This window comes from Thermobia domestica, chromosome 9 (assembly GCF_964235325.1).
Source record: "Thermobia domestica chromosome 9, izTheDome1.hap1.1, whole genome shotgun sequence".
NCBI lineage: Eukaryota > Metazoa > Arthropoda > Insecta > Zygentoma > Lepismatidae > Thermobia > Thermobia domestica.
In genome coordinates this window covers 23,607,379-23,632,378 of record NC_137462.1, presented here as the reverse complement: position 1 = coordinate 23,632,378, position 25,000 = coordinate 23,607,379, and the positions used below count along the sequence as shown (strand labels likewise).

The 25,000-nt window shown below is 35.3% G+C and overlaps 1 pseudogene; it reads left to right on the top strand.

Moving 5' to 3' along the window:
* Positions 1–15,195: 15,195 nt before the first annotated feature.
* LOC145660769 (ATP-dependent RNA helicase WM6 pseudogene) lies at positions 15,196–16,371 on the top strand (annotated as a pseudogene).
* Positions 16,372–25,000: the final 8,629 nt, after the last annotated feature.

The window sequence follows — 25,000 nt, the reverse complement described above, 5'->3', positions numbered from 1 at the left end:
TTTTGTGAACGTGGCATTGAACCTCCGGGTTCCATAGGCCATAGAGTTAGTTAGTTAGTTAGTTAATAAAATAAAATAAAACATGTAAAATTTTACAGAATAGCATAGAAAAAATAAATGAATATTTAACGAATGGACTTAAGAATACTGTTAAGAACGTTATGTTAAGAAGTTTACAAAGTTATTTTGCAGTGAATACACTTCTTCAGGATCTGAAGCATCGATCACAATCAGTAGTGTCATATCAGATTTGCCCAGGGTGGAGGGGAGAGATAGTCCACCGATATAACACTTTCACGTTTGATATTAGTACATTAGTATGAAATTTATTACTACTCTTCATCATGTCGCCACTGTCCGTGGACTCTGGAAAGCCTGCCAGAAGGAGTGACTCACAAGATTCCCGTTCCCGTACCTCAACGGAGCCTCCTACTATTGCCAAACAGTTACGGTGCAGGGTTATTGCCAAACAGTGATGCCAACTCATTGGAAAAAGTCCATTTTGTAGGATTTTTTTACATTAATTTTTCAAATAAAGATAAAGGGAATATTCATCAAAATTGGCAGGATATGAGATTTATATATATTTATTTAAATTGGGAAGAAGAAAAGTGTATAATTTTTTCGGACAAAAAGTTTGAATTGTACTTAACATCTTTTTATTTTTTCGTTTCAGATTAACGTTATCTGCTGTAAACTTGTGATTCCATTTGTTGGATTTTTATTAAAGTGTTGCAAATTCAGTGAAATTAGACCAAGAGAAGTGATATTTAGTAAATATATTTATACTTATGTATATGCGAACAAAATATGTGTGAACAACAAACGAAGTGAAAAGAACTTTATTTAAAGCCAAAAACTGCAGCAAACGCGGACTGACAGACTTTAGTACTACGTACAATATATTGTGATTGTGATAATTTATTTGTTTGATTTTTGGATTTTGTATACTAATAAAAGTATATATATTTACCAGAAGATAAATTTTGAATGTGGGATTTCGTTACATGGCTACAGAGATCCCTCGAGCTAAGCAGATAGTGTTTACGCCTGTGGCGTGGAAGACCCCGGTTCGTTTCTCAACGGGAGCTCATGTGGTTCGGATTCCCCTTAAGCTGTAGGTTCACGTCTCTGCTGAAAGGAACGCTAAAACTCAAGAATGGAATCAAATCAAATCCTTTACGTAGCTACATGTGTACAACCAGCGACAAAGGTTTTTTTTCGTTTGATGAAATTAGTTTTGTACGTAACTTCAGAATGGAAGGATGATTGCAGTACAGTTTTCAGTAAATTAAAAAGAATGCAAATTTCTGTACGTTCAAGCCATTATTTTCCAAATAAATGTTACCAAACAGAAACAACTTATGACGCTAACTGTACAATTCATCTATTAGAACGCAATTTACGGCGCAGACATAGACTATGTCGTTATATATTTTTAACATATAAATATCAGATTTTTGTTAAACGAAGTAGTAATTCCACGAAATTATACTAAAATTTAAACTCACAAGTAAACCTTACGTTTGGGTGAATCGAGTTGCTGACTGAGACATATATGAGAAAGTAGTACTAAATGTAGTCAGTATTTCAGTGAAGTTGTAGCTGCGAAGCTCCAGGGGTTTAGGAGATACAGCTACCAGAACATCACATGGAAGTACACAATAGTCTTCATACCGTTGGAGGTAAAAGCTCTGTAAGACCTCTTGTAACGACAAAAGGTGAATAACAAATATGTGGGTACATATTAAGACTAGGGAGAAGTCATATAGTAAGGGTATACCTGGCGGCGGCCATCTTGAAATCCGCCATATTGAATTAAGGTTAAGTTTTTAAAATAGGAATAGGGTCATGTGATACATGATTTAAGGGGCAAATTTAATCAGAAGAACAATGGTGACGTTAATTTTGATTTACGCGCAATTGGTAAAAAGTTACAGGGAAATTAAATATTGTTACAGCATATGTATTAGTCCTTTACCTCACCTTGTAAATTTTGTGTTAATGATAATAATTAAATAAAAAGCAGGTAGATAAATATTAGGTCTATGGTAAGAGTTGCCTTGATGGCGGCCATTTTCAAATCGATTGCCTTGTCAGGTGTGCTCACTGTGAGCAGAGCATTTGTGCATGTCATGCACTCTTTTCTGAACTACATATTGATTATACTAATTGAGGACTTTTCTGGAAGAAAGACCCAAGTTCAATTATGACTCAATTCCACTTTGGTCATTTTTCCTTAAATTAGCAACTTGTTTATGCGATAACAAATGCTGGTTAATGATAAAGCAAAAATGGTTATACCGTTGGATTTATGGTAAAATTTGCTATTAATAAGGTGTCACTGTTATGCGTTTTGTTTATAACTTTTGTCTGTTTCAAAATGGCGGATTTGAACATGGACGCCATCAAGGCTACTCTTACCATAGACCTAATATTTATCCACCTGTTTTTTATTTAATTATTATCATTAACACAAAATTTACAAGGTGAGGTAAAGGACTAATACATATGCTGCAACAATATGTAATTTCCCTGTAACTTTTTACCAATTGCGCGTAAATCAAAATTAACGTCACCATTGTTCTTCTGATTAAATTTGCTCCTTAAATCATGTATCACATGACCCTATTCCTATTTTAAAAACTTAACCTTAATTCAAAATGGCGGATTTCAAGATGGCCGCCGTCAGGTATACCCTTAGTATATGACTTGTCCCTAGTCTTAATATGTACCCACATATTTGTTATTCACCTTTTGTCGTTACAAGAGGTCTTACAGAGCTTTTACAACCAACTGTATGAAGACTATTGTGTACTTCCATGTGATGTTCTGGTAGCTGTATCTCCTAAACCCTTGGAGCTTCGCAGCTACAACTTCACTGAAATACTGACTACATTTAGTACTACTTTCTCATATGTGTCTCAGTCAGCAACTCGATTCACCCAAACGTAAGGTTTACTTGTCAGAATATAAGTAACAGTTAAATAAGGAATCAAATATATGAATAAATAACAAATACATATGAAACACTAATAAAATATACAATAGACTCTAATGGGGTATTACTTAGTGTTGGCAGTGGATAAGCTGTCATAATGCTATACAAGATTAACAACTTCTTCGTCACTATTCCTGTTTATATGTACACTCCGCATCAAAAAATTGCGACAGCTAACGCCGTGCAGTTAGGCCACCCAATATACACCTTCTTATCCCTTAATCGTGTCAGGTAAAGAGACCCCTCTCTCTCCTCCTTTCTTTTGTCCTATACTAAAATTAGCTAACAACATGAGCGCAATTCTTATTTCAAACTACACATGTATTAGTTTCGACAAAATGAAATAACGAAACCGAGACGAAACAATATTCATAAGTTGATGTAGGGAGAAACTGAAACACACAATGAAAAATTGAAACCAATGGATGTCTATTACACAGAGATTCAGAAATGAGGCATAGAGAAAGAGAGAAGAGGAGAGAAGAAGAAAAAGAAAAGGGGGAACAGATAAAACAGGAATTCAAACGTAGTAAGAAAAGAACCTAACATTAAAAAGTTCCGAAATCCAACAGTAATATAGAAATAACGTTTGTTTTTACATATTTTTCAGAACTATTCGAATATATAGAGGATGCTTTAAACATTCATTATGTCCCTTTCATAATGGATAGCATACTTAATTTCAAGTAGAACTGTAGATCTCCGAGACACATCTAGGGTAATGTCAAAAGTTTAACACATATGCTTTGTTTCCGCGTGGTTCGATTGCAAATTCGGTAGTGTTCATTGGACGTACTGATCCAAAATACATTCTAATAAACCCAATTCCCAGCGTAGTTCATATCCTCCATTTAAGATTACTAATGCAAACTGAACAAAAAATAATAATAATAAAAATAATAATAATAAAAAAATGAAGCGAAAAGAAAAGAAAAGAGAAAGACGTAATTTGCACAGCGTAACGTAATTTGCACAGATAAAATGAACACGTTAAGAGCTCAAACGGATAATCGTGTCAGTCGGATGATGTTGGTTAGGGTATAGACCACCACTGGGTCGAGGATTCAAATCCGTAGTGACCTGGTAATTCGACTGAGACTCGGTAACCCAGAGGATAAAAAAGAGATTTTACTTATTTCCTTGCGTTTAAACAGTATTTTTGTCCCCCGATCTTATCCTCAGAGCACGAAAAACACGACGCCGAAGTTGCCAGTTAATTAGGCTAGTTTTAGACGGAAGCATTTATCGTAGCAAAAATAGTATCATCGATATCCTACCGTGTAAAGTAGCAAATGCTATAGCATTTTCCATGCCATGGCATATCCTATGGCATTTTTTGTCGATAGAACCTGCTCTGTTTCATAACATTTTTCCCAGCATTTCTGCTCCGATTGCAGCTCCGTGGTGCGTTAAAAGGAAGCGAAAGATTTTGTGTCAAATATCCGCGCTCTTTGTTTTGTGTGGGAAATTGAATTGTAGTAAAGAAAAGTGAGTTGGAGAAGGGATACTATTATTATGTTGATTAAAAAATGTGAGGAACATCCTTGTTTGTACAAAGTTAAAAGCGTGCAGTTTCACTATAAGGATCCACACAGAAATTCATTATAAAAAAATACTTTCTTGTTTCATTTATTGTACCTTCAGCAATCATTTTTGAGGTGTGCCCTTACATATTCCGGTGTAGGTTCACTTTAACAGGTCTTCTTCAAGACAGCTGACAACGTGTAGTTTTACTATACGGTTTCATAGTATAAGTAGTAGTAGTAGTAGTAGTAGTAGTAGGAGGAGGAGGAGGAGGAGGAGGAGTAAGTAGTAGTAGGTGTATTAGTAGTAGTAGGAGTAAGTAGTACTAGTAGTAAGAGTAATAGTAGAAGTAAGTAGTAGTAGTAGGAGAGGAGTACTTAGTAATAGTAACAGTAGGAATAGGTATAGTAATAGTAAGAGTAGTAGTAGGAGGAGGATGAGGAATAGGAGTAGGAGGAATAAGAGTAGGAACGAGCAGTACTAGTAATTGGAATAGTAGTAGTAGTAGTAGTAGTGGGAACGGGTTAGAAGCTCCGAAGGGATTGGTTGGGTTATGTTCTCGATACAAAATGGGGAAATTACAGACTTGGCAAAATTTTATGGCAGCTTATTGAAGATTACGTGCATTTCAGGTTCGACTTTAATTTCTATATTTCCACGTAAATACGCATCTCAGATGTAAGTGCACACCATACTTCCATTACTTATACACTACTCTATTAAGATATTAGAAATTTCTTCTGTAAATTTTAAAATCTATGGATCTGTATAGTATGACTTCACCGTTAAAAGTCCTTTGTATCACAATAAGTACATGCGAAAAAGGGCTTTAGAAGAAATAGTGACTGAAATATGTTTTTAGATTTTTGGAGCCATAATTGCGCCCTTCTCCAGTGATTTGTTTGATACGTCACAACAAAATGCTTATCAAAATGCTACCGTGTGAAAGCACAATATACTTCTGATGCCATAGAATATACGAGATTTTTGGCAGAACATCTGCTACGATAAATGCTTTCGTTTAAAACTAGTCTTTTTTTCTCCAGACCAGATATATCGGGCTCTTACTCCGTTTTAACTTTGGAACATGAATTGCGTGTGTGTATGAGAGGGAGAGAGGGGTAGAAGTGAAAGATGCAAAGACAGGATAGGGGAAACGTCAAGAGAGATTGAAAGGGGGACGAATATAAATATGAAACAGTTATCATTACAGTGTATGATGTAGAACGCACACACTGTTTATTCGAACTATCGCCAGAGATGCCTTGTAGGTTCTCCATCAGAAGATCAATCTCTGTTTGCAGCCATTATTTTATGCGAATAAATCATACTACCTGATGGGGAATCGAACCAAGATTTTTCATTTGGAAGTCTGGCATGTTGCCACTACACCGCCGACTGCTTTAGCCAAACTTTGTTTAACAAATGGTGTAGTGCTTCTTTCTGAGAACAATAGTTGTATACTGCACATCAATGATGTCTTTGGAATGTCCTGGTAATTCCCTTGCCCTTTCCCAACCAGCATTCGTAAATCGTCTCTATAATGATACAAGTGTTTGCTTCCACATTCTTATCTATTGCTTGTCCATATGTATGATAAGTGGATTCTTCACAATCGCTTTGTAAAAAATTAACTTTGGCGTGAACAGGATTTGAACCTACGTTCGATAGCTGTATTATTCATAAGGACATTACGCTACACCTACACTATCATGCCATCTGAAGTTACAAGTCAAATATTACTTACTTTAGCCCTGATCTTTGGAACGAACCGGCTTCTCTCTGTAACGTTATTTGCAGCAAAGTGCACAACGAAGTTGATTTATTCGACGGCCTAAAGAGGAATTTGTGTCCACTGATAAAGGAAAAAAAATAGAGGAAAAGAGAGAAATAAAACATTTTGCAGTAATTTCGCTATGCAAGTTCAAAAGTACGCAAATAATAATAATAATAATAATAATAATAATAATAATAATAATAATAATAATAATAATAATAATAATAACCTATATTATAATAGTGAAAGTAACAATGTTTGTGACTTCTAATCTCTTGAACCACCCGACCGATCTCAATCAAATTTTCAACATTGATAAGGATCGGCCCTGGAAGCCTTTTTATGATTTCATTTTAACGGGAAAACTTAGGGGCAGGAGTAGGGGAGGAGGGTTGTTATATGAATATGAATAAAAGGTAATAACTCTTGAACCACCAGATCGATCTCTATCAAACTTTCAACATAGATAAGGTTCGGATCTGGGACAGCGTTTATTATTTCAGTTTGACGGTGCAACGTAGAGCCCGGAGAGAGGGAGATATATATATGAATAAAAAATGAAAATGAAAGTGACTGTCTTTGTGACTTCATCACTCTTGGACCACCTGACCGATCTCGATTAAATTTTCAACATGGATGAAGTTCGGACCTACGATGGTATTTATGTATTTACTTTGACGATATAACTTAGGGTTGAGGGAAGAGAGGTGTTAAAAAGAATAAATTAAACTTTATAACTCGTGAAACAAAGGGTCAAGCACAATCAAATTTTTAACATAGGTGAGGTTCAGGCCTGAGATGATTTTTATCTTTTCACTTTCACGGGAGAACTTGGGGAGGTGAATGGGAGAGAGAGATATATAAAAATAAATAAAACTATGGCTCTTAAACCACCAAATCAATCTTGAACAAATGTTCAACGTAGATGAAGTTCGAACCTGAAATGGTTTCTGTCATATCACTTTGACGGTGTAACTTAAGAGATGAGGAGGAGGAGCGACATTTATAAAAGAACGAAAAATTACAGATGTAAGTGGCGAATCTATTTTTGGAGTCACTGATATTAACAGTGACACATCTGATGCTGTTTAAATCTAAATTCAGCCACTCAACTTGGGGGAGGGGGAGACATATAAAATAATCGAAATAACCAATATCAGTATCGAATTCATAATTTTCCGGCTCGCTGAGATCAACAATGACACTGCAGATGCCATGCCCCACAACATAGGGTGGGAGGGGTTATATAAAACAGACCGAAAATGACCGATATCAAAGAGCACTTTAATAATCCTAAACAGTGACTGAGTAACGCAACATATTACTATTTTTTCTCAATTTAACCCAATGAAGCGGGTAATTGATGTTAATAATAATAATAATAATAATAATAATAATAATAATAATAATAATAATAATAATAATAATAATAGACTACTGTACTGTGATGTGAACAGTTATTATTATTATTATTATTATTATTCACGTACTTTTAAACTTGCACGACGAAATCACTGCAAAATATTTTTTATTTCTGTAAATTTTCCTGGATTGTATGCTTTTCCTTTATTAGTGGTCACTAATTTCTCTCTAGGGTGTCGAATAAGTCAATTTCGTTGTGTTCTTTGGTTTGTTTTAAAGATCAGGGCGAAAGTAAGTAATATTTGGGACGTAATTTCAGATGACATGATAGTGTAGGGGTAATGTGATAGCCTTATGAATAAAACAGCTGTCGAACGTAGGTTCAAATCCTGTTCACGCCAAAGTTAATTTTTTTACAAAGCGATTGTGAAGAATCCATTTATCATACATATGGACAAGCAATACATAAGAATGTGGAAGCAAACACCTGTATCATGATAGAGACGATTGACGAATGCTGGTTGGGAAAGGGCAAGGGAATTACCAGGACATTCCAAAGACATCATTGATGTGCAGTATACAACTATCGTTCTCAGAAAGAAACACTACACCATTTGTTAAACAAAGTTTGGCTAAAGCAATCGGCGGTGTAGTGGTAACATGCCAGACTCCCAAATGAAAAATCTTGGTTCGATTCCCCATCAGGTAGTATGATTTATTCGCATAAAATAATGGCTGCAAACAGAAATTTATCTTCTGATGGAGAACCTACAAGGCATCTCTGGCGATAGTTCGAATAAACAGTGTGTGCGTTCTACATCATACACTGTAATGATAACTGTCTCATATTTATATTCGTCACCATTTCTCTCTTTCTTGACGTTTTCCTATCCTGTTTTTGTATCTTTTACTTCTCCCTCTCTCTCTCTCTCTCTCTCTCTCTCTCACACACACACACACACACGCACTTCATGTTCCAAAGTTAAAATGGAGTAAGAGCCCGATATACCTGGTGTGGAGAATCTAATTAATTGTTAACTTCGGCGTCGTGTTTTTCGTGTTCTGGGGATAACATCTCCAGTCCTGGTCATCTCTGACAAAAATACTGTTTAAACGCAAGGGAATAAGTAAAATCTCTTTTTTAACCTCTGGGTTACCAAGTCTCAGTCGAATTACTACCGGGTCACTACGCATTTGAATCCTCGACCTAGTGGTGGTCTAAAACCTAACCAACATCATCCGACTGATACGATTATCCGTTTGAGCTCTTAACGTGTTCATTTTATCTGTGCAAATTACGTTATATCCGGAAGAGATAAAATCCATGTTGGATGTTCGGAACAGATAAATTTTCGGAAAAGACTAGAAAATGGTAACCTCTTTGATTATTTGAAAACAAAATTTTATTTATACTAGTTCGACACAAAATTTGTTCCCATACTATAATTCAATGTGTTTTTTCACGTTGAAATTTGAAACATACTACATCTATGAGGAACATGAACTTTTCCTTTCCAACATTTGTAACTTTTTATTAGGATATACTTTGGACTTTTAATATAGGGTATTTCTGATAGAAATTTAGCAGTAAAATAGAACTCTTCTATTTTCTCTTTCTTTTTCTTTTCTTTTCTTTTCGCTTCGTTTTTTTTTTTTTTTTTTTGCTTTTTTGACAGTTTGCATTAGTAGTCTGAAATGGAGGATATGAACAACGCTATGTATTGGGTTTATTAGAATGTATTTTGGATCAGTACGTCCAATGAACACTACCGAATTTGCAATCGAACCACGCGGAAACAAAGCATGTGTGTTAAACTTTTGACATTACCCTAGATGTGTCTCGGAGATCTACAATTCTACTTGAAATTAAGTATGCTATCCATTATGAAAGGGACATAATGAATGTTTAAAGCATCCTCTATATATTCGAATAGTTCTGAAAAATATGTAAAAACAAACGTTATTTCTATATTACTATTGGATTTCAGAACTTTTTAATGTTAGGAAACGGAACTTTTTAATGTTAGGTTCTTTTCTTACTACGTTTGAATTCCTCAGTTTTATCTGTTCTCCCTTTTCTTTTTTTTTCTCTCTGCCTGTTTTCTGAATCTGTTTAATAGACATCCATTGGTTTCAATTTTTCATTGTGTGTGTTTCAGTTTCTCCTTACATCAACTTACGAATCTTGTTTCGTCTCGGTTTTATTATTTCATTTTGTCGAAACTAATACATGTGTAGTTTGAAATAAGAATTGCTCTCATGTTGTTAGCTAATTTTAGTATAGGAGGAAAGAAAGGAATAGAGAGAGGGGTCTTTTTACCTGACACGATTATGGGATAAGAAGGTGTATATTGGGTGGCCTAACTGCACGGTGTTAGCTGTCGCAATTTTTTTATGCGAAGTGTACCACAAGCTTTGTCAACACAAGGTGTCTTGCTTTGTTTATTTTAATGGTAACAATATATTATTTTATTTACACTTCTTTATATTTTGGTATATGAATTAAACTCTCTCTCAGCTCGCTGCTTCCATTCGGTAGAAAATAACTGCTCTAGGTAAAGCGTTTTATACAATATTGTTGTTAAGAGTACATAATTTCATACTTTATATATATATATATATATATATATATATATATATATATATATATATATATATATATATATATATATATATATATATATATATATATATATATTCTCCCGATATAAATCATGTGGCTTGTTTATTGTGCCTGTCGTCTGGTTTACTGAGAATGATAGAAATAACATAACGTGTCTTTCGTCCGGTTTACTGAGAATGAGAGAAGGAACCTATAATGTATTTTTCGTCCAGATTACTGACAATAACAGGAGCAAACGTGGCTTTAGTCTCGTTTACTCAGAATGAGAGAAGGAATCTACAGTGCCTCTTTGGTATAGTTTACTGAGAATGGGAGAGGCGACTTAACATGTCTTTCATATTTACTGAGAATGAAAGAAGCAACCTATAACATGCCTTTTGTCAGGTTTATTGGGAATGAGAGAAGGAACCTATAATATGTGTCTTTCGTCTAGTTTAGTGAGAATAAGAGAAGAAAACTATAACTCGTTTTTCTCCTAGTTTTCTGAGAATGAGAGAAGCAAGCTATAACATATCTTTTGTCCGGTTTATTGAGAATGAGAGAAGGAACCTATAATGTGTCTTTCGTCTAGTTTACTGAGAGTAAGAGAAGAATAATATAACGGGCCTTATGCAGAGTCGTTCTGACGCGTGATTAGTGTCATACTAAAGAGTTCGACTAACATATGCTTCCTGTAGTAATCAGTCCTTTTGTATGACGTTAATCATACGTCAAAACGACACTGCATAAGGCAGAACGTGTATTTCTTTGTTTTCTGAGAATGAGAGAAGCAAACTATAACGTGTCTTTCGTCTCGTTTATTGAAGAGGGTAGAAGCAACCTATAACGTGCCTTTCGTTTGGCTTACTAAGGCTGCGTTTACTTTGCAGCCACGCTTGGCCAAGTAAAATGGAAGCGCACGCTTGCGCAAGCTTGCTCCGATGGGGGGTGTGCGTATACTACAGGCAAGGAACAGCAACTGATCGCGTTCCCATTTCATCAGTCAAGATGGAGTCATCGGACAGTGAAGACGAAATATTGCTTGAAAGTCACGGTCACTTGGAAGAGCCCAACTTTGAAGAAGCACGCTTGCCTGTAAAAACAAATTGTTTTGTTTCCCGATGGCGGCGGGACAAGCTTGTGCAAGCGCGCCCTTGCGAGTGGTGAGCAGTGTAACCGGTTCCGTCAAATCACCACCTGTTTCAAACGCCCTTATAAAAATTTTGGTTTGTATGGACAAGCTTGCGCAAGCATGCGCTTCCATTTTACTTGGCCAAGCGTGCCTCCAAAGTAAACGCAGCCTAAGAATAACAGTAGCAACTTATAAGAGCAACTTATACTCGTAGAGCATCCCATTGGAGGTGACTAGTCTATAATGTCAACTCATGTGTGAAGTATTTATTTGACGGTTCACTTGCAAAATAGGGATGAAATGGGTCACAAACTTTGTGACCCACCACAATTGCTGACCCAAAGAGATCCAATCTGATCCGAACAGCCCCGTGCATCGGAGTGGTCCATGTTATTATTTGATGTAAAGGGAAAACGAAATTACGACCCTGCGCGATTTGAAAGTGTTATTCGTGTTGTGGAGGAGGGAAGACTGTCCTATCGTAAATCAGCCATGTTTATCAGATGCCACGGTCGACAATAGAAAGCAAATACATCAGAACTATAAGAGGCCAAAGAGGAGGAAAACATGTTGGAGCATGGCATTCTTACAGCTGCAAATAGGGGCTTTCTTTTACATCATGAAGATGTAAAGTATCTTGTGAAGTGGTATATGAAGAGAAAGGCTATCTAGGTGATGATGATAGAGTTGACAAGGAACAGATTTTCCGAGTGTTAGCTAAGCTTCGTGAAGTAAGGGGTAAGATGTACTGTACTTCCACGAAAGCGTAAATTAATCTGAAGCACTAATGAACAAACGGAACATAACTGTGAGTGCAATGCTTATTTCTTGTTCTCTATCGTCCCATTGCTTCAAGCCAATCTGCATTTTTCTTTTAAAAGTTTACAGGATATTGGTATCTCACTATGTTAAATATGGTTGTAAATGGGTAACTGAAACTATGAAAAAAGTCAAATAAACGTCCGACAACCTTCCTTTTTGCTGTCAAACATTGTTTACGATCCGATTTCACATCATAGTGACACAGCGTCGGAAATGCTGTCGTGTCCGAAATCAAACCACCACACGGGGTGACATCGGACATATTTTAATGTTTTCTATGTGCACAGTTGGTCAAAAATTCTTTTCTTTCGTTTGTTGTATTCCTGAAACATATCCACCATGATAATGCTATTTATAACAACAAAATAATTAGCGTAGTCCCAACACAGTTGAAAATGTCTCAGATCCGTCCGATTTCAACTCATTTGACGGTATAGAAAGTTCCAGTGGCGGCTCTAGAATGTAAAAACCTGGGAGGGACCAACCAGAATCCAGACTATGATACGCATATTATGAATTTATTATAAACTTTCAAAAATATATAAATAATTTTTTAAGAAGTTATTTTTGAAAACAGGCAAAATTACGCTGGCTACAAAATCCGAATGAAATAACTACACAAAATTTCGCAGATATCAGGCAGGAAACTTCCAAAACTTTTAGAACAAAGAAACGCGATTTTCTGAAAGCTAAAATTAAGGAACTTGAAGATAATAGTAAAAATAAAAACATCCGGGACATGTATAAGGGAATTAACGAATTTAAGAAAGGCTATCAACCTCGTGCTTATATATGAAAGAAATCTGGCGGTACAGTTCTCACTGACACGGATTGCATCTTAAATAGATGGAAAGATTTCTTTGACGATTTGCTTAACACGCAACCAAAAACTAGTGTGCGTTGAGAAAAGGAGATACACACCGCAGAACCGTATATTCCAGAACCCAACCGAATAGAAGTAGAAACCGCTATAAAGAAATTAAAGAAACACAAATCTTCGGGTGTAGATGAAATTCCGGCTGAGTTAATTTTAGCTGGAGGCGAAAAATTGTGGAACAAGATACACAAACTCATTCTCCTTATCTGGAACAAGGAAGAATTGCCACAAGAGTAGAAAGAATCAATCATTGTTCCAATTCACAAGAAAGGCGACAAAATTGACTGTAATAATTATCGAGGCATTTCTCTTCTGTCAACATCCTATAAAATCCTTTCAAATATTCTATTAGCAAGACTGACCCCATACGCAGATGAAATTATTGGAGGTTATCAGTGCGGATTTAGACGAAATCGATCAACTATCGTCCAAATATTTACCATTCGCCAAATACTCGAAAAGAAGTGGGAATAGAATACCCCGGTACATCAACTATTTATTGGTTTTAGAAAGGCGTACGACTCGGTTAGGAGAGAAACATTATACAAGGATAAGAGTCAGTGGAGAGCTTTTGTGAACGCGGCATTGAACCTCCGGGTTCCATAGGCCATAGAGTTAGTTAGTTACTTAGTTAGTTATTTTTGAAACTCCAAAAACTGAGGAGGGACTGCGGTGGCTCAGTGGTAGAACGTTCACCTCTAGTGCATGGGGTCCAGGGTTCAAACCCTGCTCCAGCCAAGTGAACTTTGTGGTGGGCAAACACCGTGTCCGTGAGTTTCATCAGGTTCTCCCGTTTCCTCCCACTTTCTTCATTCCACCATTTCATTCATTTCTCATTATCACCGTCTCCTTTAGCCTAGCCAGCATAATCGTGAGACGTAAAACTCAAAATTTTCATTTTTTCCAAAGACAGGAAGGAGCTAGGGCCCCCGGCAAGATCCACCACTGGAAAATTCTATACATACAAGTAGGTGAGGGCAATATTCGCATGATCATGTACAGTGTATAGACTATAGAATGTATGTATAAAATTCCATTCACTTAAGAACTTCATTTCTGATTTTGGAATTTTTGGTACCGTACGAATTTGTACCATGCAGTAGTGTTGTGTTTAAACGCTTTTTAAGCTCGTATAACACGTATTGAACCCGTTTTTATTTTTATTTTTTTAAATTATTATTAGTCAAGTCAAGCATGGACCAAAGAACATCTCAGACGCGTTTTGGAACCGGATAGTCAACTTGACGGTGCCAAGTGGGGGCGGAGGGGCGTGACATGTTATTTTTCTTAAGGCAATTTTCAAATTTTTTCTGACCTTTGTTTTCAAGATATCAAATTAAAATTTTGTACACGTATTGTGTACATAACTACGTATCTTTCAAGAGATTTTCAGATCCCAACGTGAACTCAGGCCTGGGACAGAGGGGCGAAATATTCCGAGGGATGATTTTTCAGAAAAAATTTCGGTTTTCCTCGAATTTCCCGGTTTGGGTATATGATACGGACATGTGGTTGTGCCGTTGGAAAGGGCGCTTTATACTGATGAATATGGCGTTTACATATATCACCTTCAGACTCTCTCTCTCTCTCAAAAAAAAAAAATCCGTCCTTTGTTTTCAAGATGCAAGATTGAAATTTTGCACAAGCATTTCGTACATAACTACGTATTTTTCAGAAAATTTTCAGATATCTACGTGAACCCAGGCCTGGGTCAGAGGGGCGCAAACATTTTGATTTAAAAAAAAAAACTCCCGTTTTTTTTCATTTCTGGTGTACAATACGAACAAGCGAGTGGTACCTTGGAAAGGATGCTTTATTTTGAAATAAACAAGGTATGAACCATGATCCCACAATAAATAGTAAGGAAGCAGTAGCTGTTTGACCGAAAGTGTAAAATTTACCTCAAAAAGTGGAAATTCTAAAAGGATTAACAGCTTATATATAATAATGGGTTATTTACTAAGATGATAACAATTGAGGATTATTGAATAGTAGTCACATAGAAACGATTATATTGAACAGAGCAGTATTACACTGATCTTCGCAAAACTTTTCATTTATTTAAGAAGCGTCTACTTTCGAAGTATTTCTGTCAAAGATGGAAGACGTATCACAAATAAGAGATAGAATTGGTTCATTAGTACTAAGTCCCCGTTTTGATCACTTTTCACTTAAGCCACAACTCGTGAATGCTATATCCGATACAGGATTTGGTCAACCATCTTCTATCCAACAACAATGTATCTCTCTGATAATCAACGGAGCGGATTTAGTGTGCCAAATTAAAGCTGGAATTCAGAGAACTGCCGTGTATGCTCTAGCTACACTACAACAGCTGAAGCCAATGAAAAATCAACTCTACGTTTTGGTTCTGTGTCACACGAGAGAACTAACAGAGCAGATTAAAGAAGAATTTGAGATATTGTCAAAGTATATACCTGGTGTAAAGATTGTATCATTTTTTGGCGGGTTTCCCGTAGAAAGAGATCTGGCAACATTGAAATATGCAACTCCTCACATCGTTGTTGGCACTCCAGGGCGAATGAGGGACTTGGTGAAATCAGGAGCATTAAATGTAGACCATCTCGAATATTTTATTCTTGATGAATGTGATCTAATGTTGGAGAATCTTGAGTTTAGAAACGACGTTCAGGAGATATTTTGTACTACACCACGAGAGAAACAAGTGCTTATGTTCGGTAGCACATTAACAGATGAAATTCGCTCTCTGTGCAAGAAATTCATGAGACAACCTATTGAAATCAACGCTTACGAAGAAACTCAGCCTGACTTCTCAAATGTAGAACAAAAATATGTCATTCTAGAGGAAAGCCAAAAGAATCAGAGACTTGTTGAACTATTACAGAATCACCAATTCCAACAAGCAATGATTTTTGTGAAATCCAATGATAGGTGTGAAGCGTTATCAAAAATGCTACGTGAACTCGATTTCTCAGTTGTCCGAATTCACGCAGGAATATCACAGAAGACTCGCTTATCAATGTACAGAAAATTCAAAGACATGCGAGAAGTCATTATGGTGGCAACTGACTTGTTTAGTCAAGGATTTTACACACCGCAAGTAGACATAGTAATCAATTATGATGTTCCATCTGACTCCAGCATCTATCTCCATCGAGCAACACACGCTGCACATTCTCTGTTAAAGGGTCTGGTCGTTACATTTGTCGGCAGAGAAACAGAAGTTGAAGTTCTCAGAAAATTAAAGGAGGATTTTGGATTTCCAATTGGAGAGATGCCACAAATTAATTAACAAGTTTTCTACAAACAATTACCAAAGTTATCTTTAAATGTCTAAATTTGAGTTATTTGACAATATTCACGTGTTTTATTATTTTTGAATTTAATCTTATTCTCAACGAAGAACTTCACTTTTTTTTTACTATAATAATTTGATCAAATCCACATTTTATACATTCTGATACTGAGAACACATTTAGATTATTCTCTTGGATTAATTAAATATTAACTTGATTACGTGTAAGAAAATTATATTTTAACTTATTTTGTTAACAGTAATGAAAAATAAACTAATTTTGAATCATAAAAAATTACTTTCTACTCTTATTCTTTACTTTTAGTTGGTATGGTAATAGTATACATGAGAACCCCCTGATCTGCGTTTCTTCTGTGTTCTATTACCAATTCTACATGAAATACCATAATTTTCTACGTAGTGCAATAGTAAGAAGTATTCATGTGCACAAGACATGCGATATGCGTTAAATTCCCCACCCCCCCTCACACACACACATAGTCATAGATAAAGTACAAGGGCACTACACATGCAGATATAAAGTACAGGTACGTTCTTTTTTATTTTCGTATCAGTCGATAAGTAAATAACAGTCGCTTTGTTACCCCCTTTGTAATTTCATACATACTCAATGAATAATCCCTAAAAGTATGAGCGTCCTGCTCCTTCGGGAACTGATGCAGCTTCATGTATACTATATCCGTAAACCGAAGGGTGGCCGAGTTTATGAAAATGTTGGGTTATTGTGAATGGGGTCAAAAAGAATAAGTACGAAAATAAAATACTGTACTTGTATGTGTTGGTGTTGGTTGCTTAAGAATACAACAGAGAATAAACTGTCCAATTATCCTTAAACAAAGGTAAAGTACGTACTTTATAAAGGCATAGAGCCTTTACTATATATGAAAATGAAAATTAATGAAAACACACTGTACAGTAATTTACCTGGTAAGATAGACCTCAGAAAAATACTTGAACGGGTATTCGCCCTGATTTTTTACGCCCTATCCGGGTGTAACCGAGTTATCCGAACTGCCGGGTTATTGAGTCTCGAGTTTTAGGGACTCTTCTGTAATAAACTCTGAGAAAGGTAGTAAAGAGAGAATCGCACAGAACTTGCGTTTACGAATGCATCCATGCTGGTGGTTGAAGAGATTAGTTTTAAATATCGTTTTACAACCAAAATGAAGTGTTCGGTTTAACGTCCCACGTATATGCTGTTTACACTACGGGAGACGAGTGATTAAGGCAAGTGAATGGTGATGGAAACATCGGTGAAATGAGAATGTGGGATGAAACGGACGGAAGTGTTCTGAGAAAATTTACGGACACGATGTTGTTTATCACAAATTTAAATGGCCGAGCATAGAACCAGGGATCCCACACAACATAGGTATGCGCTCTACCACTGACAAGGGACGTATGCGAACCGAGGCAGCTAGATATTAATGAAAATTTTTACCCCGACTAATTAAAGATCGCTAATCATCATGGTGATAGTCACTTGGTGCGGAAATACCTTGTTTATCCGCTATGTATATATATATATATATATATATATATATATATATATATATAGATATATCAAGCAGTTATTGGGTGAGGCTGTGCTGAGTTATATATCCCAAAAACGCCGGAAAAAGGTATATAATATTCTAAACATTATACACCCTCTCAAACCCCCAAGTATGTGAGGTATATATATTTGAGTGATCGTTTTCATATTGACCTAAAGCGGAAGAAATTGGATGAGATTATATTATTATTATTATTATTATTATTATTATTATTATTATTATTATTATTATTATTATTATTATTATTATAAGATGTCTTATTATATTAATAGTAACCAAATTCTCCAAAAACCCTTAACGTTAGAGATGTGAAATTTAGTATTCGATTATTTTAAAAATAATTTAATACATGTATGGGATTTTTAAAAGTATTTGTCCTAGAAGTGAAGAAAAGAGATGAGAAGGAAAAGGGGTGAGGGTTTTTTAATTATTGTAATGATTCGAAGTTGGATCCCATGTGCCTTTATTTCAATAGTATATATTTATTACACCGAGTAAGTGAGAAAAGTGAAATAAATTTACATATTATGTATTGTTCATGATTGGGAAACGTCAGGCATCATTGAAAAGCAAAAAGTTTGAAATCTTTCATTTATATCGACGATTTACTACACGAAAGACTACCACGTATCTAGAACATCATATCGAAACGGTGGAACACATATAGCATGTATTGATATGCTCAGGTCCTTATTTGGGTAGTTTCCGCTCCTGGGTCCGAGGATTTTTTCCTCCTTTCCCATCTTAGTTATTTGTATTCAGTTATGTGTAAGCAAAACGAGAAAAATCCGTCGCGCTGTTCTTAACACTATTTTTTCAGTATAGATTTTCCTTAAATTTCTATCTCCTGGACATCCTTTTTTTTTCATATACTTTCTAATTTGTGGCCCTGGTGCCGAGCATGATACGAGATAGATATAGTACCCTCTTCCGAAAATTTACAATTCTAATTCTAATACGCAACACACCTTCTGGTCACTTCTCATTTTATCAAACAAGCATTTCTGGACAATAAAGAAAACCTGAGTATACATGGGAAGTACGAACGTAACGTTCGAGGTTTTGTTTACGATTTAACATACTATATTATTCATCTTCGAGATAATGTGTGTAAGAGAACATTTGAATTTTATATGTAGGACTTACTTACAAAGAGATTCGAAAAGAGTCTTCCAAACAAAGTCAAGAATTCCATAGCTTTCTTACTATTGCAGGTTGCGTAGGATAGTTATGAGTAAATATTGGGAGTTAAAGAAGCTGAAGATCGAGTAACGTGTGTGTGTGTGTGTGTGTAAGTAAGTAAGTAAGTAAGTAAGTAAGTAAGTAAGTAAGTAAGTAAGTAAGTAAGTAAGTAAGTAAGTAAGTAAGTAAGTAAGTAAGTAAGTAAGTAAGTAAATAAGTAAGGAAGGAAGGAAGGAAGTAAAAAATAAAAATAATAAAAATAAAAGAAAAACTCATTAGTCCCACAACCTGTCAACAGGCAGAATACTTAATAATAATAAATAATGTTTTTTTGTTTGTTGTTCTTTTTTCTTACTTCAGTGACACGAAACAATAGAGTTAAAAAATAATTTTCTTCAGGACCGTATATAGAATTATTTTTCTTAAAATTTCCTAATTTAAAGTTAAACCACATGTTACATTTGGATTACGAAATAATGAAGTAAAACAAATAGTAGTAGCAAAGTATACACCACGTGAAGAAATATGGCTTATTTGTTCATTTATTTATTTATTTTTGTAATCCTTAACAAGCCTAGGCTTAAAATACAGCATTTTACCTCAAATTAAATGAAGTACTCTTTAAGATGAACGAACATTTCAAATTTAAAAATATTTTAGTTTTTACATTTATGGACTAGGAAGTCATTCACTTTTATTATAGCTTTGTATTGCATGGACAGATTAGTATTTTCTATCCTGAGCATTACATTAACCAACTAATCTCGACAGTACTGCGGTTAATCTATCAAGGGAGGATGATATCAATAATTACTCTCATAAAAATATAGGGAACCGAGCGTTGATTGCCCATACATTGAAATCAACTGGATGGATTACCTCCATCAATGAACTCTATTCCTAACTTTTGGCCCTTCACATTCTGACCAAAATTGAAGGTAATCCATCAAGTAATTATTGAGATTTTTGATTGTCTATATCTTAGGATCAACTGGATGGATTACCTCCATCAACGAACTCTATTCCTAACTTTTGGCCCTTCACATTCTGACCAAAATTGATGGTAATCCATCAAGTAATTCTTAAGATTTTTGATTGTCTATATCTTAGGATCAACTGGATGGATTACCTCCATCAATGAACTCTATTCCTAACTTTTGGACCTTCACATTCTGACCAAAATTGATGATGATCCATCAAGTAATTCTTAAGATTTTTGATTGTCTATATCTTAGGATCAACTGGATGGATTACCTCCATCAACGAACTCTATTCCTAACTTTTGGCCCTTCACATTCTGACCAAAATTGATGGTAATCCATCAAGTAATTCTTAAGATTTTTGATTGTCTATATCTTAGGATCAACTGGATGGATTACCTCCATCAACGAACTCTATTCTTAACTTTAGGCCCTTTACATTCTGACCAAAATTGATGGTAATCCATCAAGTAATTCTTGAGATTTTTGATTGTTTATATCTTAGGATCAACTGGATGGATTACCTCCATCAACGAACTCTATTCCTAACTTTTGGCCCTTCACATTCTGACCAAAATTGATGGTAATCCATCAAGTAATTCTTAAGACTTTTGATTGTCTATATCTTAGTATCAACTGGATGGATTACCTCCATCAATGAACTCTATTCCTAACTTTTGGCCCTTCACATTCTGACCAAAATTGATGGTAATCCATCAAGTAATTCTCGAGATTTTTGATTGTTTATATCTTAGGATCAACTGGATGGATTACCTCCATCAACGAACTCTATTCCTAACTTTTGGCCCTTCACATTCTGACCAAAATTGAAGGTAATCCATCAAGTAATTATTGAGATTTTTGATTGTCTATATCTTAGGATCAACTGGATGGATTACCTCCATCAACGAACTCTATTCTTAACTTTAGGCCCTTTACATTCTGACCAAAATTGATGGTAATCCATCAAGTAATTCTTAAGATTTTTGATTGTCTATATCTTAGGATCAACTGGATGGATTACCTCCATCAATGAACTCTATTCCTAACTTTTGGACCTTCACATTCTGACCAAAATTGATGATGATCCATCAAGTAATTCTTAAGATTTTTGATTGTCTATATCTTAGGATCAACTGGATGGATTACCTCCATCAACGAACTCTATTCCTAACTTTTGGCCCTTCACATTCTGACCAAAATTGATGGTAATCCATCAAGTAATTCTTAAGATTTTTGATTGTCTATATCTTAGGATCAACTGGATGGATTACCTCCATCAACGAACTCTATTCTTAACTTTAGGCCCTTTACATTCTGACCAAAATTGATGGTAATCCATCAAGTAATTCTTGAGATTTTTGATTGTTTATATCTTAGGATCAACTGGATGGATTACCTCCATCAACGAACTCTATTCCTAACTTTTGGCCCTTCACATTCTGACCAAAATTGATGGTAATCCATCAAGTAATTCTTAAGACTTTTGATTGTCTATATCTTAGTATCAACTGGATGGATTACCTCCATCAATGAACTCTATTCCTAACTTTTGGCCCTTCACATTCTGACCAAAATTGATGGTAATCCATCAAGTAATTCTCGAGATTTTTGATTGTTTATATCTTAGGATCAACTGGATGGATTACCTCCATCAACGAACTCTATTCCTAAGTTTTGGCCCTTCACATTCTGACCAAAATTGATGGTAATCCATCAAGTAATTCTTAAGATTTTTGATTGTCTATATCTTAGGATCAACTGGATGGATTACCTCCATCAATGAACTCTATTCCTAACTTTTGGCCCTTCACATTCTGACCAAAATTGATGGTGATCCATCAAGTAATTCTTAAGATTTTTGATTGTCTATATCTTAGGATCAACTGGATGGATTACCTCCATCAACGAACTCTATTCTTAACTTTTGGCCCTTTACATTCTGACCAAAATTGATGGTAATCCATCAAGTAATTCTTGAGATTTTTGATTGTTTATATCTTAGGATCAACTGGATGGATTACCTCCATCAACGAACTATTCTTAACTTTAGGCCCTTTACATTCTGACCAAAATTGATGGTGATCCATCAAGTAATTCTTAAGATTTTTGATTGTTTATATCTTAGGATCAACTGGATGGATTACCCCATCAACGAACTCTATTCCTAACTTTTGGCCCTTCACATTGTGACCAAAATTGATGGTAATCAATCAAGTAATTCTTAAGATTTTTGATTGTCTATATCTTAGTATCAACTGGATGGATTACCTCCATCAATGAACTCTGTTCCTAACTTTTGCCCCTTCACATTCTGACCAAAATTGATGGTAATCCATCAAGTAATTCTTGAGATTTTTGATTGTTTATATCTTAGGATCAACTGGATGGATTACCTCCATCAACGAACTCTATTCCTAACTTTTGGCCCTTCACATTCTGACCAAAATTGATGGTAATCCATCAAGTAATTCTTAAGATTTTTGATTGTCTATATCTTAGGATCAACTGGATGGATTACCTCCATCAACGAACTCTATTCTTAACTTTAGGCCCTTTACATTCTGACCAAAATTGATGGTAATCCATCAAGTAATTCTTGAGATTTTTGATTGTTTATATCTTAGGATCAACTGGATGGATTACCTCCATCAATGAACTCTATTCCTAACTTTTGGCCCTTCACATTCTGACCAAAATTGATGGTGATCCATGAAGTATATCTTAAGATTTTTGATTGTCTATATCTTAGGATCAACTGGATGGATTACCTCCATCAACGAACTCTATTCTTAACTTTAGGCCCTTTACATTCTGACCAAAATTGATGGTAATCCATCAAGTAATTCTTAAGATTTTTGATTGTCTATATCTTAGGATCAACTGGATGGATTACCTCCATCAACGAACTCTATTCATAACTTTAGGCCCTTCACATTCTGACCAAAATTGATGGTGATCCATCAAGTAATTCTTAAGATTTTTGATTGTGTATATCTTAGGATCAACTGGATGGATTACCTCCATCAACGAACTCTATTCTTAACTTTAGGCCCTTTACATTCCGACCAAAATTGATGGTGATCCATCAAGTAATTCTTAAGATTTTTGATTGTTTATATCTTAGGATCAACTGGATGGATTACCTCCATCAATGAACTCTATTCCTAACTTTTGGCCCTTCACATTCTGACCAAAATTGATGGTAATCCATCAAGTAATTCTTAAGATTTTTGATTGTCTATATCTTAGTATCAATTGGATGGATTACCTCCATCAATGAACTCTATTCCTAACTTTTGGCCCTTCATATTCTGACCAAAATTGATGGTAATCCATCAAGTAATTCTTGAGATTTTTGATTGTTTATATCTTAGGATCAACTGGATGGATTACCTCCATCAACGAACTATTCTTAACTTTAGGCCCTTCACATTCTGACCAAAATTGATGGTGATCCATCAAGTAATTCTTAAGATTTTTGATTGTCTATATCTTAGGATCAACTGGATGGATTACCTCCATCAATGAACTCTATTCCTAACTTTTGGCCCTTCACATTCTGACCAAAATTGATGGTAATCCATCAAGTAATTCTTGAGATTTTCGATTGTTTATATCTTAGGATCAACTGGATGGATTACCTCCATCAACGAACTATTCTTAACTTTAGGCCCTTTACATTCTGACCAAAATTGATGGTGATCCATCAAGTAATTCTTAAGATTTTTGATTGTCTATATCTTAGGATCAACTGGATGGATTACCTCCATCAACGAACTCTATTCTTAACTTTAGGCCCTTTACATTCTGACCAAAATTGATGGTGATCCATCAAGTAATTCTTAAGATTTTTGATTGTCTATATCTTAGGATCAACTGGATGGATCACCTCCATCAACGAACTCTATTCCTAACTTTTGGCCCTTCACATTCTGACCACAATTGATGGTAATCCATCAAGTAATTCTTGAGATTTTTGATTGTTTATATCTTAGGATCAACTGGATGGATTACCTCCATCAACGAACTCTATTCCTAACTTTTGGCCCTTCACATTCTGACCAAAATTGATGGTAATCCATCAAGTAATTCTTGAGATTTTTGATTGTTTATATCTTAGGATCAACTGGTTGGATTACCCCCATCAACGAACTCTATTCCTAACTTTTGGCCCTTCACATTCTGACCAAAATTGATGGTAATCCATCAAGTAATTCTTGAGATTTTTGATTGTCTATATCTTAGAATCAACTGGATGGATTACCTCCATCAACGAACTCTATTCCTAACTTTTGGCCCTTCACATTCTCACCAAAATTGATGGTGATCCATCAAGTAATTCTTAAGATTTTTGATTGTCTATATCTTAGGATCAACTGGATGGATTACCTCCATCAATGAACTCTATTCCTAACTTTTGGCCCTTCACATTCTGACCAAAATTAATGATGATCCATCAAGTAATTCTTAAGATTTTTGATTGTCTATATCTTAGGATCAACTGGATGGATCACCTCCATCAACGAACTCTATTCCTAACTTTTGGCCCTTCACATTCTGACCAAAATTGATGGTAATCCATCAAGTAATTCTTGAGATTTTTGATTGTCTATATCTTAGGATCAACTGGATGGATTACCTCCATCAACGAACTCTATTCCTAACTTTTGGCCCTTCACATTCTGACCAAAATTAATGATGATCCATCAAGTAATTCTTAAGATTTTTGATTGTCTATATCTTAGGATCAACTGGATGGATCACCTCCATCAACGAACTCTATTCCTAACTTTTGGCCCTTCACATTCTGACCAAAATTAATGATGATCCATCAAGTAATTCTTAAGATTTTTGATTGTCTATATCTTAGGATCAACTGGATGG